Here is a 16,674-nt window from a genome sequence, read left to right on the forward strand (position 1 = left end):
GCGTGAGTCGTGCTTGGGTAGCTCAGACGGTACAGCACTTGACCGCGAAAGGCAAAGGTCTCGAGTTCGAGTCTCGGCCTGGCACACAGTTTTAATCTGCCAGGGAGTTTCAGCTCTTTAATACCTACACATACCCATATATTGCTAGCGCATTATGCTTCTTTGAAGTAACATGTTTTCGATTCTTGTTAATGCATTACATCCCCTTACTCTTCTTTAAAGGAGAGTGTTTCATTGTAATGTGGATCGGATTAAACGAAAAAAAGGGAAATGCAATTTGTATCGCTTATCTCGAAGATAGAAAAAACCGAAAAGTCGAGAGCAGTACTTCATATATAACTCCTGAATGGATCGCTTGTTCTCCAACAGGTTATATCGGACTCAATACGGGCGAAGTTCATCTTTAGAATGTCATACAAAATGTCTTAATGCACAGTACGTCCTTACCATCATTGTTTATCAGCTGAGCAGCCACAGTGAGTTTCGTAATAAATAATCATTATTGCTTTCAATAATAATGTCACTTAGAAGAAGGTGTAAGTAGATGAATGACGAACACTAACTTACTCTTAACGAAGGTTTATTCAGCACTTGCACATACAAGAGCGCGGAGCTAACTACCGCCGACCCGAAAACATACAGTATACATATAGAGCTACACAACATTCCAGTACAATGATTCTTATGGAAGTGGAAGAGGATGTAGATGAAGAGGAAATGGGAGATATGATACTGCGTGAAGAGTTTGACAGAACACTGAAAGACCTGAGTCGAAACAAGGCGCCGGGAGTTCCATTAGAACTACTGACGGCCTTGGGAGAGCCAGTCCTGACAAAACTCTACCATCTGGTGAGCAAGATGTATGAGACAGGCGAAATACCCTCAGACTTCAAGAGGAATATAATAATTCCAATCCCGAAGAAAGCAAATGTTGACAGATGTGAAAATTACCGAACTATCGGTTTAATAAGTCACAGCTACAAAATACTAACGCCAATTCTTGGCAGACGGATGGAAAAACTGGCAGAAGCCGACCTCGGGGAAGATCAGTTTGGATTCCATAGAAATATCGGAACACGTGAGGCAATACTGACCCTACGACTTATCTTAGAAAATAGATTAAGGAAAGGCAAACCTACGTTTCTAGCATTTGTAGACTTAGAGAAAGCTTTAGACAATGTTGACTGGAATACTCTCTTTCAAATTCTGAAGGTGGCAGGGGTAAAATACAAGGAGCGAAAAGCTATTTACAATTTGTCCAGAAACCAGATGGCAGTTATAAGAGTCAAGGGACATGAAAGGGAAGCAGTGGTTGGGAAGGGAGTCAGACAGAGTCGTAGCCTCTCCCCGATATTATTCAATCTGTATATTGAGCAAGCAGTGAAGCTGTAAGTAGGATGTTTAGGTTTCTATATTGGTAACGCCACGTGGCGCTCTGTATGAAAATCACTGGCTGTGCTTTGTGCAGTCTGTGGCTAGTTTGCATTGTTGTCTGCCATTGTAGTGTTGGGCAGCTGGATGTTAACAGCGCGTAGTGTTTTTAGAGCGGATGATCTGGACGTGTCTCATTAAGAAAGAGTAAATTTGTAAGATTGTATATCATGGACATATATATATATATATATATATATATATATATATATATATATATATATATATATATATATATATAATGACTTTTGAACACTATTAAGGTAAACACATTGTTTGTTCTCTATCAAAACCTTACATTTGCTAACTGTGGCTATCAGTAGTTAGTGACTTCAGTAGTTTGAAACTTTTATTTAGCTGGCAGTAGTGGCGCTCGCTGTATTGCAGTAGTTCGAGTAATGACGTTTTTTGTGAGGTAAGTGATTATGAAAGGTATAGGTTATTGTTAGTCAGGGCCTTTCTTTTGTAGGGATTATTGAAAGTCAGATTTCGTTGCGCTAAAAATATTGTGTGACAGTTTAAGCACAGTAATGTATAATTGTTCAAAGGGGACGTTTCAAAGCAAACAAAAGAAAATTTCAGAGTAAGTATTAAAATCCATGTAGAAGAAATAAAAACTTTGAGGTTCGCCGATGACATTGTAATTCTGTCAGAGGCAGCAAAGGACTTGGAAGAACAGTTGAACGGAATGGACAGTGTCTTGAAAGGAGGGTATAAGATGAACATCAACAACAGCAAAACAAGGATAATGGAATGTAGTCGAATTAAGTCGGGTGATGCTGAGGGAATTAGATTAGGAAATGAGACACTTAAAGTAGAAAAGGAATTTTGCTATTTGGGGAGCAAAATAACTGATGATGGTCGAAGTAGAGACGATATAAAATGTAGACTGGCAATGACAAGGAGAGCATTTCTGAAGAAGATAAATTTGTTAACATCGAGTATAGATTAAAGTGTCAGGAAGTCGTTTCTGAAAGTATTTGTATGAAGTGTAGCCATCTATGGAAGTGAAACAAGAACGATAAATAGTTTGGACAAGAAGAGAATAGAGGCTTTCGAAATGTGGTTCTACAGAAGAATGTTGAGGATTAGATGGGTAGATCACATAACTAATGAGGAAGTACTGAATAGGATTGGGGAGAAGAGAAGTTTGTGGCAAAAATTGACTAGAAGAAGGGATCGGTTGGCAGGACACGTTCTGTGGCATCAAGGGATCACCAATTTAGTATTGGAGGGCAGCGTGGAGGGTAAAAATCGTAGAGGGAGACCAAGAGATGAATACACTAAGCAGATTCAGGAGGATGTAGGTTGCAGTAGGTACTGGGAGATGAAGAAGCTTGCACAGGATAGGGTAGCATGGAGAGCTGCATCAAACCAGTCTCAGGACTGAAGACCATAACAACATCAACAATAACAACAACATAACGAGTTGTGTGTGGCGAATGGCAGATAGGCTAAATCCTCACTTCTAACAAATATGTTTAATGTATTGCTTCCTGCTAACAGCGAAAGCCTCCCCTGCTCGTTATTAAGGCGAATGTGATAGACGGTTCCTATAGAAAGACTTGGCAGCTTTCCTCCCCAACCTTTCCCTAAATGAGGTGGCTGTCCCGTCAGCAATGGCATAGCCGCCGAGAAAACATTTAACTATAACTTTTCTTCACTTCAATATAGGATTGGGTACTTTGTGCTGTCATCACGGATTCACAGGAGGAAAAGAAAGAATTTCCCTTTACTCAACTATGAAATTACCAGGATTAAAATATAGGGAGCGAAAGGTTATGTTCAACTTCTACAAAATGTGTGTGCAGTCCTGAGAGTCGAAGAACATGAAAGGGAGGCAGAAATAGAGAAAGGATTCAGACAGGGTTGCAGCCAATCCCGTGCGTTACAGTCTGAACACTGAACAAATGCGACCGCTACGGTCGCAGGTTCGAGTCCTGCCTCGGGCATGGATATGTGTGATGTCCTTAGGGTAGTTAGGTTTAAGTAGTTCTAAGTTCTAGGGGACTGATGACCTCAGAAGTTAAGTCCTATAGTGCTCAGAGCCACTGAACAAACAAATAAGGAATCTCGGGAGAAATTTGGAAAGGGAATTAAAATTCAGGGAGAAGGAATAAAATCTTAGGGGTTGCAGTGACATTGTAATTGTAAAAGAGACACTAAGAGACCTGGAAGGTCACTTGGCCTAAATGGATACTGTCGTAAAAAGATTGTGATAGATTTCAGTGAGCAAGAGTGAAAGAGGTTTAATGAAGTTTTGTCAAATCAGGTGATACTGAGGGATCTACATTAGAAAATCATGTATATTTCTTAACACAATCTCCCTTTCTCTCAACACCAACTAATCGTACAGCTATGAATGACGTATCGTTAGAAAGTTTTTTTACCCGGCTTCTAACACTATATGCCAATTTTGCGCTAAAACGTACAGTTTGTGGAAAATTTTAACATAGAAGAGACATTTAACTACCATAGGCTAAAGTGCATCATGGATGCCGAACTTCATACATATATTTAGGAAGCTAACTTATTAATCACGAATAAGAAACTCCATTTTCATATTATCTTATTACAAATATTATTTCACTTGTTTTAAAGTACATATTAAATGGATAATTTGTATACAGCATTGTCGTAGATAATAAATGTGACCAATGCTCATCATACAAGTTTAGTTTCTAAACGAATATACCTTACGAAACGACAAACATATTCGTCATTGTCGTTTTGAATTGTGATTTTCCTGTTTCTGCTATGGCTAAACGTGCTTACTGTAAATTGAAAAACCGGCCGTAGTGGCCGAGCGGTTCTAGGCGCTTCAGTCTGGAACCGCACGCACGACCGCTACGGTTGCAGGTTCGAATCCTGCCTCGGGCATGGACGTGTGTGATGTCCTTGGGTTACTTAGGTTTAAGTAATTCTAAGTTCGAGTGGACTGATGACCTCAGATGTTAAGTTCCATAGTGCTCAGAGCCAATTTTGTAATTGAAAATGTTTGTCGAACTAAATTTATGGGTTATGTCATCCCACTGACACCCCTGATCTCTGCCCGTCCTACGAGAGCGGCCAATCACTCAGAATACAAAACACGTTTTGGACATACGAGAATGCATATACAATGGTGTATCATAAAATCACGATTATTATATCACGTCTCCCGGTTCATTTTTTTCTCTTCATTCACACAGCTATCCACATCCCAACGACTACACTTATTCCACATGCTGTCATTATTTAAAACAATAAAAGGAAATAAGTTTTTTAAGGATCCTCTGGTTGGATACTTAAAGTAACAGACGAGTTTCGTAATTTTTGCAGTATGATAGCTGACGATGGCTGAAGCAAAGAAGATAACAGTATAAAATACAGACTAGAAACACAAGAAGAATATTTTTTGAAAAAAATGGGATATGTTAACATCGATAATGAATTTCAGTGATAGGGGCCATTTTACGAAAATATGTATGTCAAGTGTAACTTTACATAGAAGTACAACGTGTTCGACAAACAGAAAAGACAGGAAGAGAATAGAAACTACCTGGCAGATTAAAACTATGTGACAGGTCGGTGCTCGAAATTGGGACTTTTGCGTTTCGTCGGCAAGTGATCTACCGACTGAGCCATCCAAGCACGACCCACGACCCCTGCCCTCCCTCTCTACCCCACAACCTTTGATTCCGCCTGTACATCTGACACGTTTCGAACTTCACAGAAATTCTCCCACATACCTTGCACGATTAGCACTCCTGAAAGAAAGGATATAGCGTAGAGATGGCTTGGCCATGTCCAGCGGGTTTGTTTTCAGTATGAACTTTCATTCTGCTGTGGAATGATTTGGAACTTGCCAGCAAATTAATTCTCAAAGTTTGGAGAGTAGGAGTTGAGGTATTGGTGGAAGTATAGTTGGGAGTCCAGGTCGTGAGTCGTGAATGGATGGCTAAGTCGACAGAGCACTTGCCCACGAAAGGCGTATGTTCTAAGTTCGAGTCCCTGTCCAGTATACAGTTTAAATCTAAAAAGAAGTATCATACTAACACATCCTCTGCTGTAGAGTACGAGGGACGTTTGAAAAGTCCGTGTGAAGTCCGAGAGATGGCACCACCTGAGCGTATCGATGTCATGTTCAGTTAGTAGTATTTTTGGAAAGAACGCACACCAAGTTTCAGCCATATTGGTCTGTTTCTTTGTGTTTGGCATTCATGTGAATCAAGGAAGTTGAATGATTGTCAAAAAATGAACGAAAAATAATTTCGTGTCGTGATTAAACATTACTTTATGAAGGGCAAAACGCCTCAGAAGACTAAAGAGAAGCTTGATAAACATTACAGTGACTCTGCACCTTCGATTAGAACAGTTTATAAGTGGTTTCAAACTTTTCGGAGTGGCCATATGGGCACAAGTGATGCTGAACGTTCTGGACGCCCTTGGAGGTTAGGACTCCAGAAATCATTGATAAAATCCATGATATGGTGATGCATGACAGAAGAATTAAGGTGTGTGAGATTGCTAGTGCTGTGGGCATCTCGAATGAACAGGTACATTACATTCTGCATAAACATTTGGGGATGAGAAAGCTATCCGCAAGATGGATTCCGCGATTGCTCACGCTTGATCAAAAACAATCGTGTGAAATGTTGTAAGAATGGTTTGCAGCTCTTCAGGAAGAATCCACACGACATTAAGCGTCGTTTTGTCACAGTGGATGAAACATGGGCACATTACTATGCTCCTGAGACCAAACAACAATCTAAACCATGGGTTACCAAGGGAGAATCTGCACCAAAAAAGGCGAAGACCATTCCTTCGGCCGGAAATGTTATGACGACTGTCTTCTGGGATTCGCAAGGGATAATCTTCATCGACTATATGGAAAAGGATAAAACTATTACAGGTGCATATTATTCATCGTTATTGGACCGCTTGAAAAGAGAGCTGCGAGAAAAACGCCAGCGATTGGACCGCAAAAAAGTCCTTTTCCATCACGACAATGCACCAGCACACACCTCAGCAGTTGTGGTCCCAAAATTAATGGAAATAGGATTCCAGCTTGCTTCACATCCCCCCTAATCTCCAGACTTGGTTCCCTCAGACTACTATTTATTCCCCAATTTGAAGAAATGAGTGGCGGGACAAAGATTTTATTCAAACGAGGAGGTGATTGCAGCAACTAATAGCTATTTTGCAGACTTGGACAATTCCTATTATTCGGAAGGGATCAACAGCGTTGGGTGAAGTGTAGAAGTCTAAAAGGAGACTATGTCGAAGAATACAAAAGGTTTACCACAAACACGTAAGTAGCTTTTTTATTTTTGCTCGGACTCTTCAAACGCCCTTCGTAAAAATTCATTACGGAAAGAAGAGAATCGAAGCTTTTGGAATGAGATGACGTAGAAGAATGCTGAAGACAGATGATATACGTACTGACACGGTACTGAATTTCAATTGGGGAGAAAATAGATGGTAAGGTAAACCTGACTAAAAGAAAGTATATGTCGGTAGCGCACATCGGGATCCACCAAGAAATAACTGTTTTCGTAAAGGAGTGAAAAGGGGAGGGTAAGAATTGTAGTGATTGAACAACAGTCTCTTGTCAACTCCTGCCTCCCTTTCAAATCATTCGACTCTAATAGCTACAGTCTGGGTTCTGCACAAGTTGCAGACAATTTTCCCAACCAGTATGTTATCCCTTGTAACTTCAGAATTCCGGGCTGTACTCCAGCCTATAGTGTCAAAAGCGCCGGTGTCTTACAGAATATAAAATGTGAATAACCGCACTGCAATTGAGGCTGTAGGCTACTTATACCTAAACTAAACAACTTCGGACAAATCTCGTACAGCTTGGGTTTATTGTGGTAGGTTGTGTGTGAGTATGTCCCTAAAAGATAGGCAACACCTCAACACGAAATGCCGCGCATAAAAGGAGGTAACATAGTACAGCGCACATTCCACAATTTACTACTCGACAAAGACATTGGCACAAAGACAGCCAGAAATACTTAGTCACGTGACCAGGTACGGCCACACACCAATATCAATTAGTGCGTGTTGTTACCTCGCAGAGCAACTATACAATCTGGCCGCGTCAAACGCTTCGCGAGTAGCCGCTATTGCCTACTGTCAACGTTATTAAATTTATTGACGATGAGAAGGAGTAATTAAGGAAGTGTACAGGCAGCGTGTTTAAGCTTAGTAAGCAGACTGTATGCAAATCACGGCCCGAGAGGTACAGCGCTGAGCAGAGTAAGGTAAGAATATCAACACCAAAGAAGGAGAAGATAAGTGCACACAGTAAATATCCCATTGAAGATATGGATGAATTTGTTATTAGATAGTAGTACAAGGAATACCAACTTTGCGAGAACTTCACAATTCTTGCAAAGCCGAAGCACACTTCAGGGTTAGCAATGAAATTCCGAAAAAGTTTGTTTTGTCTGCGGCATTTGGTTTTCTAAAGTTGTAAGAATACATTCGGTGTCATGTGTGCAAATGGGGGGATATAGTTTCAAAAAGGGAATACTTCATTACATTCTTCTTTCGAAAAATGAAACATCAGTTTGAAACATCCCCTTAGAAAAATTAATGAATTACTGTGCTGATAAACGTCTTACGTTGTTTGATTTTCAAACAGCTGAGCAAAACTGAACGTACTCAGACATTTCTCTCTTTACTTGTTCTGATCAACACTAAAGTGACACACAATATTTTTAGCGCAACGCAATCTGACTTTCAATAATCCCTACAATAGAATGGCCCTGACTGACAACAACCTCTCTGACGGACACACGTCCAGATCGTCCGCTCTCAAAACTCCGCCATCTCTCGACCCACGTCCACCACTGCTGGCGGCTCACATCCAACTGCGCTACGCTACGCGCTGTTCACATCCAGCTGCCCAACACTACAATAGCGAATATTCCAACAATGCCAACCAGCCACAGACTGCACACAGCACAGCCAGTGATTTTCATACAGAGCGCTACGTGACGTTACCAACATAAAAACCTAAACAGCCTACTTACAGTTTATAAAATGGCGAGTGGGTTATTCAGGTGAAATGCAGACTCGTACACCTTACATTATGTGTCCTCAAAGTGTCAGGGGAGTATTGTCAGACAGAGATGCAGCAAATTGTTCAAATTGGTGTGCTACGCAGGGCATCGGCATGTAGACGTAAAGCGTGTTACAGCGTTTTACTGGTAAGAATACTGGAGTGTACACTGTTATTTTCCCCCATTCCTGTTCGCAGATGTCAACACAACGATTCTCCTACCCTTCCAGTTTTTCAGTTCATCATGCCAGGTAACACCAATCTTTTCGTTACAGGAAGTGAAAACAAGACTGTCACCTGTGCGCTTTTTAAGTTCCAGGTACGGAGTCAACTGTATATTAACTGCCCCGTTAAATCATTTGTTAGTATGCAACAACTGTAAACAGACTCATACTGTGTCGCACAAGCAGTTCTGGTCCTAACGTATGTCTGACTTGCTCACAGCCCAGAAATTCACGTTCGGGATGAATCTTTTCTTATTCAGTACTCGCCACGTAACTGAAAGTTCAAATACAGAAACTGTGATGGCCATGTAACAGGTCTTCCACGTCTTATGCTCTTACAGTGCCTTTGGTGGAGTTCATAACTTCCGCAGAACCTCTTCGAGTCGCCAGGAAGAATAATGTCCTCCAAAAGAATGTTCGATTTTTCCTTGAATTCTACGTTGCAGCTAACTTCTGTGGCAGCATGTACAGAAAACGTTCGCAAATTAATTTCGCCCTCGCAGTGATAGAACAACAGCTGATAACGACCTTCCACGTGAGACAGTGCATTCTATTTCGCCGACAGTTTTCCATTACGAAAATGCATCGGTTATTCCAATGAATGACGAAGCTCTAATTTATATATACTTTTGGAAAAAATGTTTGTATTAATACCGTCTGCAAAATGCCAAACAGACTCCTTCTGTTTGGTTCCTCATTGCATTTCGACATCAATGGGTTTCTGAAAAGGTGTAGTACAATTTTAGGCTATTTCGAATGGTATTTTGAGGTACGAGAGCTATTCGGAAAGTAAGGAACGATAGTTCGAGAAATGGAGACTACAGTGAAAGTCAAAACTGTTTTATTTGCAACAATTAGCTACAACTTGCAGCTACTTATCTCCATAGTCGCCGATCTGACTTAGACGTTTGTCGTAGCGTTGTACCAACTTTCCAACATCCTCGTTATAGAAGGCAGCCGCCAGTGCTTTCCGCCAATTCTCTTCGCTGGCCTACAGCTCTTTGTCTGCCAAAATGTTGTCTTCATAGCCAGCGGTTCATGTGAGCAGAGATGAAACTCAGAGGGAGACAATTACGGGTCGTGTTGTAGGTAATCAAACATTTCCAATTGAAAACGATGCAGGAGCATCTTCACTGCCCCTGCAAATGTGGCTGAGAATTGTCTTGAAGAAGAAAACGCATTACAGTTATGTAATGTTGGCTGCATAGCTTCAGGCGAAATTTCTCAGCAGGCCCTCTTACTTGACTGGAGAGACTATTGTTCCAGGTATCTTTATGTACTCCATGTGTGCTCAGAACTAAAAAGAACGGCGTAATGCGACCGACGGGCATGCTAGAGACACTGTCCAACACACCTGCGCAAGCTTCATCGGATTGTTCCCTATGGTTTCCATTTCCTTTCCTTACTTTCCGAATAACCCTCGTATAAACGAGGTGGTGTGTGACAGTTCTTGTTGAAATCGCTCACATTGATGTGTGTCCTCTATGTCTTAACTTATTTGATGGAAATTTACTGTAGACTTTAAGAACTGACAGCGAAGTAGTTCATTTCTTTGTAGAGAGAACAAATATTTTTGCACTGAAAATTTTTCAAGTGTAGCGGTTGTTGTCTTACCATCATGCCCTGTTGTGGATCACTTTCAAAATTATCTTCCTATTCGAGCCAGGGACAAATGCCAGGAACTCTCTCTGATGCCATGGACGAAGTCCTCGAGAAGGAATGTGATGTTGCAGGCTTCCGAGCTGTTATGAAGTGATAGCTGTGTATCTCTGTGTTAAAATAACTTACGGGAATGCAGCCGGGTGACGTGGTCGGAAACGGCCGATATTTCGACAGGAGGACATCCTGTCATTTTCAAGTCATAACTGCAGCGCGTCACTTCTGTGCAAGGGAATTTAAACCCTCGATTTTCAGAGTTTTTAAATTCCCTTGCACGGCGTTTGTTTCCGCAGTTATGACTTGAAAATGGCAGGGCGTGCTCCTGTCGAAATATCGGCCGTTGTCGACACGTCACCAGCTCCATTCCCGCAAGTTATTTGAAACCTGAGTATCTGTTTCGTGTGGTTAAGTACGAGAGCAGACCAGCGTTTTCCTTGTGTTGATGTGGGTGAGTATGCAATGGTGGGGAAGGGCAGGGGTGAAATATGGAAATATGGTGCCGGCATACAGTGTACCCCACCCCAATACCTCCAAAGGGCCACGCGAATTTAACTCCCCCAGCTGCTGGCTAGACCATCGTCCACACTGACGTGTGAGGCACAAAGACTAATTTGAGGATCATTCCACGATGCTGACGCCAAGTTCGCTAGTCGGAATCTCTTAGCTATTGCTAATTTTTCGAAAAAGTACTTATCAAATATTAAAAAAAAACAGTATTCACCAAAATAAGCTGCCGTTCCAAAAATTGATTTCATTTACTATCAGATGAAATTGTAGAGATCATGACATCTCATAAAATATAAAATCAGCATCTAACTCTATACCTACACCCACATTCTGCAGAGCAGTGTGAAGTGTATGGCAGAGGGTACGTCCCACTGCACCAATTACGAGGGCACCGAGCGAGGTGGCGCAGTGGTTAGCACACTGGACTCGCATTCGGGAGGACGACTGTTCAAACCCTCATGCGGCTATCCTGCTTTAGGTTTCCCGTGGTTCCTCTAAATAACTTTAGGCAAATGTCGGGATGGTTCCTCTGAAAGGGCACGGCCGACTTCCTTCCCCATCCTTCCCTAATCCAATGAGACTGATGACATCGTCGTTTGGTCTCCTCCCCCAAACCAACCAACCAACCAGTTATGAGGGCTTGTTCTCGTTCCATTCACGAATGGAGTGTGGGAAAAGTGACAGTTTAAAGGCCTCTGCGCACGCTGCAATTAACACAGGATCGATACTTAGGAGGTTGTGGCATGTTCTTGGAGTCATCTTTTAAAGCTGCTTCTTCAAACTTTGTAACTAGGCTTTCTCTGGATAGTTAAGGTCTGTATTCAAGCATCTACCAGACCACTTTCTTCAGCATTTTCCGACACCCGCCCATGGGTCAAAGAAACCTGTAACCATCGTACTACCCTTCATTGGATATGCTCAATATCCTCGGTTAGTCCTATTTGATACGGGTGGCACACTCTTGGGCAATATTGTAGAGTAGGTTTGTTCAAAATAATACACGTTGACCAGAACTTACCTTCTTTTCCATGCTTTGCAGCAGATGACTGCGCATGTAATTTTCTTAAGTGAAGAAAGGCCGGAGAACACCCTAGTTCTCAAAATACGTGAGAAGCCAGCTAATTTTTGAGGTCTACAATGTATTAAGTCACACAGTGCTGCTCAAGATCTAACATCGCACTGAATTTTCCAATTGATTTCTCGCGGGCTTCTTGTACGCTTACTAACAATCGGTGTATTCCAGAATGAGATTTTCACTCTGCAGTGGAGTGTGCGCTGATATGAAATCGGTGTATTGCTGCGTACAGTAAATTGGCTAATTCCAGTCACAGATCTTTTTGATAATTACTAAAGTTTTTATCATCCAGTGGGTACAACAGAAAATCGTGGAATGAGATACAAAAACTCTTACAGATCTTTTGTTCTCAAGGAAAAATAAGTGAAACGTTACGAATAAACAATCCTGTTTACATTTTTACTAATTATACTGATACTGTATTACACCAAATATTCCTACCATGTTTCCTGCTCCAAACATGAGAAAGTTACATTAATTTTTAGTGTGAACAGAATTTATATATATAATTTAATACTCCAAATAAACACTTTGTTTACATTGTTAATCTGCTTTCCTTTCACAAATTACAATAAATACGGGGTAATTAGATGTTACGATCGCTACCAGCATAGTAAGCTGACAGTATGATAAACAAAGTTATTGCGGGTTCCAAACATTAATTACAGTATATCCGGTATCTCTCCCATCTGTCTACCGTTCGGTAATGAAAAACCCTAATTGCTACTAAAGAAATTGACATGTCCCTACCAATTTACGGAGGTAATGTTAGTCATACATTGACATGAGAATGTTGAAAATTACGTTACAGAGTTCAAAAGGCGAAATTACTTGTATACAGGGTGGTCCATTGATAGTGACTTGGCCAAACATCTCACGAAATAAGCATCAAACGAAAAAACTACAAAGAACGAAACTCATCTAGCTTGAAGGGGGAAACCAGATGGCACTATGGTTGGCCCGCTAGATGGCGCTGACATAGGTCAAACGGACATCAACTGCGTTTTTTTAAAATAGGGACCCCCGATTTTTTATTACATATTCGTGTAGTACGTAAAGAAATATGAATGTTTTAGCTGGATCACTTTTTTCGCTTTGTGATAGATGGCGCTGTAATAGTCACAAAGTATAAGTAGTTGTAACATTCTGCCAGTGCGGACGGTATTTGCTTCGTGACATATTACCCGTGTTAATATGGACCGTTTACCAATTGCTCAAAAGGTCGATATCGTGTCGGTGTATGTCTATTGTGATCAAAATGCCCAACGGGCGTGTGCTATGTATGCTGCTCAGTATCCTGGACGACATCATCCAAGTGTCCGGACAGTTCGCCGGATAGTGACGTTATTTAAGGAGACAGGAAGTGTTAGCCACATTTGAAACGCCAACCGCGAGCTGCAACAAATGATGATGCCCAAGTAGGTGTTTCAGCTGCTGTCGCGGCTAATCCGCACATCGGTAGAAGACAAATTGCGCGATACTCGGAAATCTCAAAAACGTCGGTGTTGAGAATGCTACATCAACATCGATTGCACCCGTACCTTATTTCTATGCACCAGGAATTGCATGGCGACGACTTTGAACGTCGTGTACAATTCTGCCACTGGGCACAAGAGAAATTACTGGACGATGACAGATTTTTTGCACGCGTTCTATTTAGCGATGAAGCGTCATTCACCAACAGCGGTAACGTAAACCGGCATAATATGCACTATTGGCTGCGACAAGTGGAACATCAGCGACCTTGGCGGTTAAATGTATGGTGCAGTATTATGGGAGGAAGGATAATTGGCCCCCATTTTATGGATGGCAATCTAAATGGTGCAATGTATACTGATTTCCTACGTAATGTTCTACCTATGTTACTACAAGATGTTTCACTGCATGACAGAATGGCGATGTACTTCCATCATGATAGATGTCCGGCACATAGCTCGCATGCGGTTGAAGCGGTATTGAATAGCATATTTCATAACAGGTGGATTGGTCGTCGAAGCACCAAACCATGGCCCGCAGGTTCACCGGATCTGACGTCCCCGGATTTATTTCTGTGGGGAAAGCTGAAGGATATTCGCCATCGTGATCCACCGACAACGCCTGACAACTTGCCTCAGCGCATTGTCAAAGCATGTGCGAACACTAAGGAAGGCGAACTACTCGCTGTTGAGAGGAATTGCATCGAGGTTGACGGACATCATTCTGAGCATTTATTGCATTAATGTGGTATTTACAGCTAATCACACTGTAACAGCATGCGTTCTCAGAAATGATAAGTTCACAAAGGTACATGTATCACAATGGAACAACCTTAATAAAATGTTCAAACGTACCAACGTTCTGTATTTTAATTTAGAAAACCTCCCTGTTACCAACTGTTGGTCTAAAATTGTGAGTCATATGTTTGTGACTATTACAGCGCCATCTATCACAAAGCGAAAAAAGTGGTCCAACTAAAACTTTCATATTTCTTCACGTACTATACGAATATGTAATAAAAATGGGGGTTCCTATTTTAAAAAAAACGCAGTTGGTATCCATTTGACCTATGGCAGCGCCATCTAGCGGGCCAACCATAGCGCCATCTGGTTTCCCCCTTCAAGCTAGACGAGTTTCGTCCTTTGTAGTTTTTTCGTCTGAAGCTTATTTCGTGAGATGTTTGGCCCGGTCACGATCAATGAACCATCCTGTATAGTTCCTTCCTAATGACATAACAGGTAATCATGCAATCCAAGCCGCCCGTGTGGCTAAGCGGTTCTAGGCGCTACAGTCTGAAACCGCGCGACCGCTACGGTCGCAGGTTCGAATCCTGCCTCGGTCATGGATGTGTGTGCTGTCCTTAGGTTAGTTAGGTTTAAGTAGTTCTTAAGTTCTAGGGGACTGATGACCTCGGAAGTTAAGTCCCATAGTGGTCAGGGCCATTTTTTTTTTTTTTTATTTTGCAATCGAAGTTACCTTCGAATTTGCTGTTACGTTTCTAAGTCCATTCATTGGTACAATGTTTGTCCCACAGTGGCTACGCTATATGTGAAGACGACAGGACCTCTGTTTATACATCTCGCAAAGTCCAGGACTTGTTTTCTGAGCACGAGGATGAATTGTCCCGTCTCACGTGGCGACCACACTCCCCAGATCTCAATAGTACTGAACTTTTGCAAACAAGGGTGTGTGATTTGCTATCCATTACCTGAACTCGCCACTGTTATGAGAGTCCGTTGGAAACGTCCCCTTTGAACAATTGTGCATGACTGTGCTTAAACTGACACAGAATATTTTTTAGCGCAACGCAATCTGACTTTCAGTAATCCCTACGAAAGAATGGCCCTGACTAACATTAACCTATACCTTTCACAAATCACTTACCTCACAAAAATCTTCGTTACTCGAACTACTGCAATACAGCGAGCGCCACTACTGCCAGCTAAATAAAAGATTCATAATGTATATAGCAGTTCATGACATCCAGTCTTACAAATTTCAAAACTCCGCCATTTCTCTCCCCACATCCACCACTGCTGGCGGCTCACCAACAACTGCGCAACGCTACGCGCTGTTAACATACAGCTGCCCAACACTACAATGGCGAGTATTACAACAATGCCAACCAGCCACTGACTGCACACAGCACAGACAGTGATTTTCATACAGAGCGCTACGTGGCGTTACCAATATAAAAAACCTGAACAGCCTACTTACACGTTTATAACCATACAGGACCTGCATTTATCGATAGCAAATGGAAGGTGTTTTGAAAGTCAACGGGATTCCTGTACCGTATTAGGCATACTAATGTGTTGTGTTTTTGCCGTATCCATATTTTTGTCGAATCCTTGTACAGCGCTGCAGCCTTCTCTCTTAAGAGGGTGGCTAACATTTTGGCGGGCAGCTTCGCAGCTGTTACGTCCCAACTGGGCGCGACAGTAGCCTTGCAGCTTCGGCCCCTCCAAAGCCGCCCCTTGGACGGCAGCCCGGAGCGAGCGGATCGCACGTGCCGAAGCGCCTCCGCCCCCGCCGCTCCGCTGTCACTCCGTAGCGCCCGGCCTCCGCCGTGTCGCGGAAATGAATGGCTCCGGCGCTATATTTACTCTGACTAGACCACCCGCGTTCGTGGCTGGTCGGCAACAGGCGCGCTCCCCACTAAACGAGTTGCTGGCCGCGCGCTACGCCAGAATCTGTCCACTCGCACAGTTTCAGACCGTATTGTAAGTAGGCTGTTTTGTTTGTTATGTTGGTAACGCCACGTAGGGCTCTGTATGGACTCATTGTTGGAATATTCGCTAGTGTAAGGTTGGGCAGTTGGATGTGAACAGCGCGTAGCGTTGGGCAGCTGTAGGTGAGCCGCCAGCAGTGTTGGATGTGGGGAGAGAGATGGCAGAGTTTTGACAAGTTACTATGAGCGGACGATCTGGACGTGTGCCCGTCAGAAAAAGGAAATTTGTAAGACTGGATGTCATGAACTGATATACAGGGTGAAAAGTATTTAAACCGACAAACTCTGGGAGGTTGTGGGAGACATCAAAACAAATATTTTTCCCTAATGTCATTTTTTCCTGTGAGGAGTATTTAAACCGGTAGAGGAATATTTCTCTGGCGGCAAATTAATTAAACCAACAAACACTTTTCCATTTTTTATGACCAAGAGACAACACATTAACACAACCTAATTTCAATTACAGTAGATTTTCAAAAATGCCTCCATTGACACGTAAACAAAGGGTACACCATCAGAT

This window comes from Schistocerca gregaria, chromosome 3 (assembly GCF_023897955.1).
Source record: "Schistocerca gregaria isolate iqSchGreg1 chromosome 3, iqSchGreg1.2, whole genome shotgun sequence".
In the NCBI taxonomy this organism is placed as follows: domain Eukaryota; kingdom Metazoa; phylum Arthropoda; class Insecta; order Orthoptera; family Acrididae; genus Schistocerca; species Schistocerca gregaria.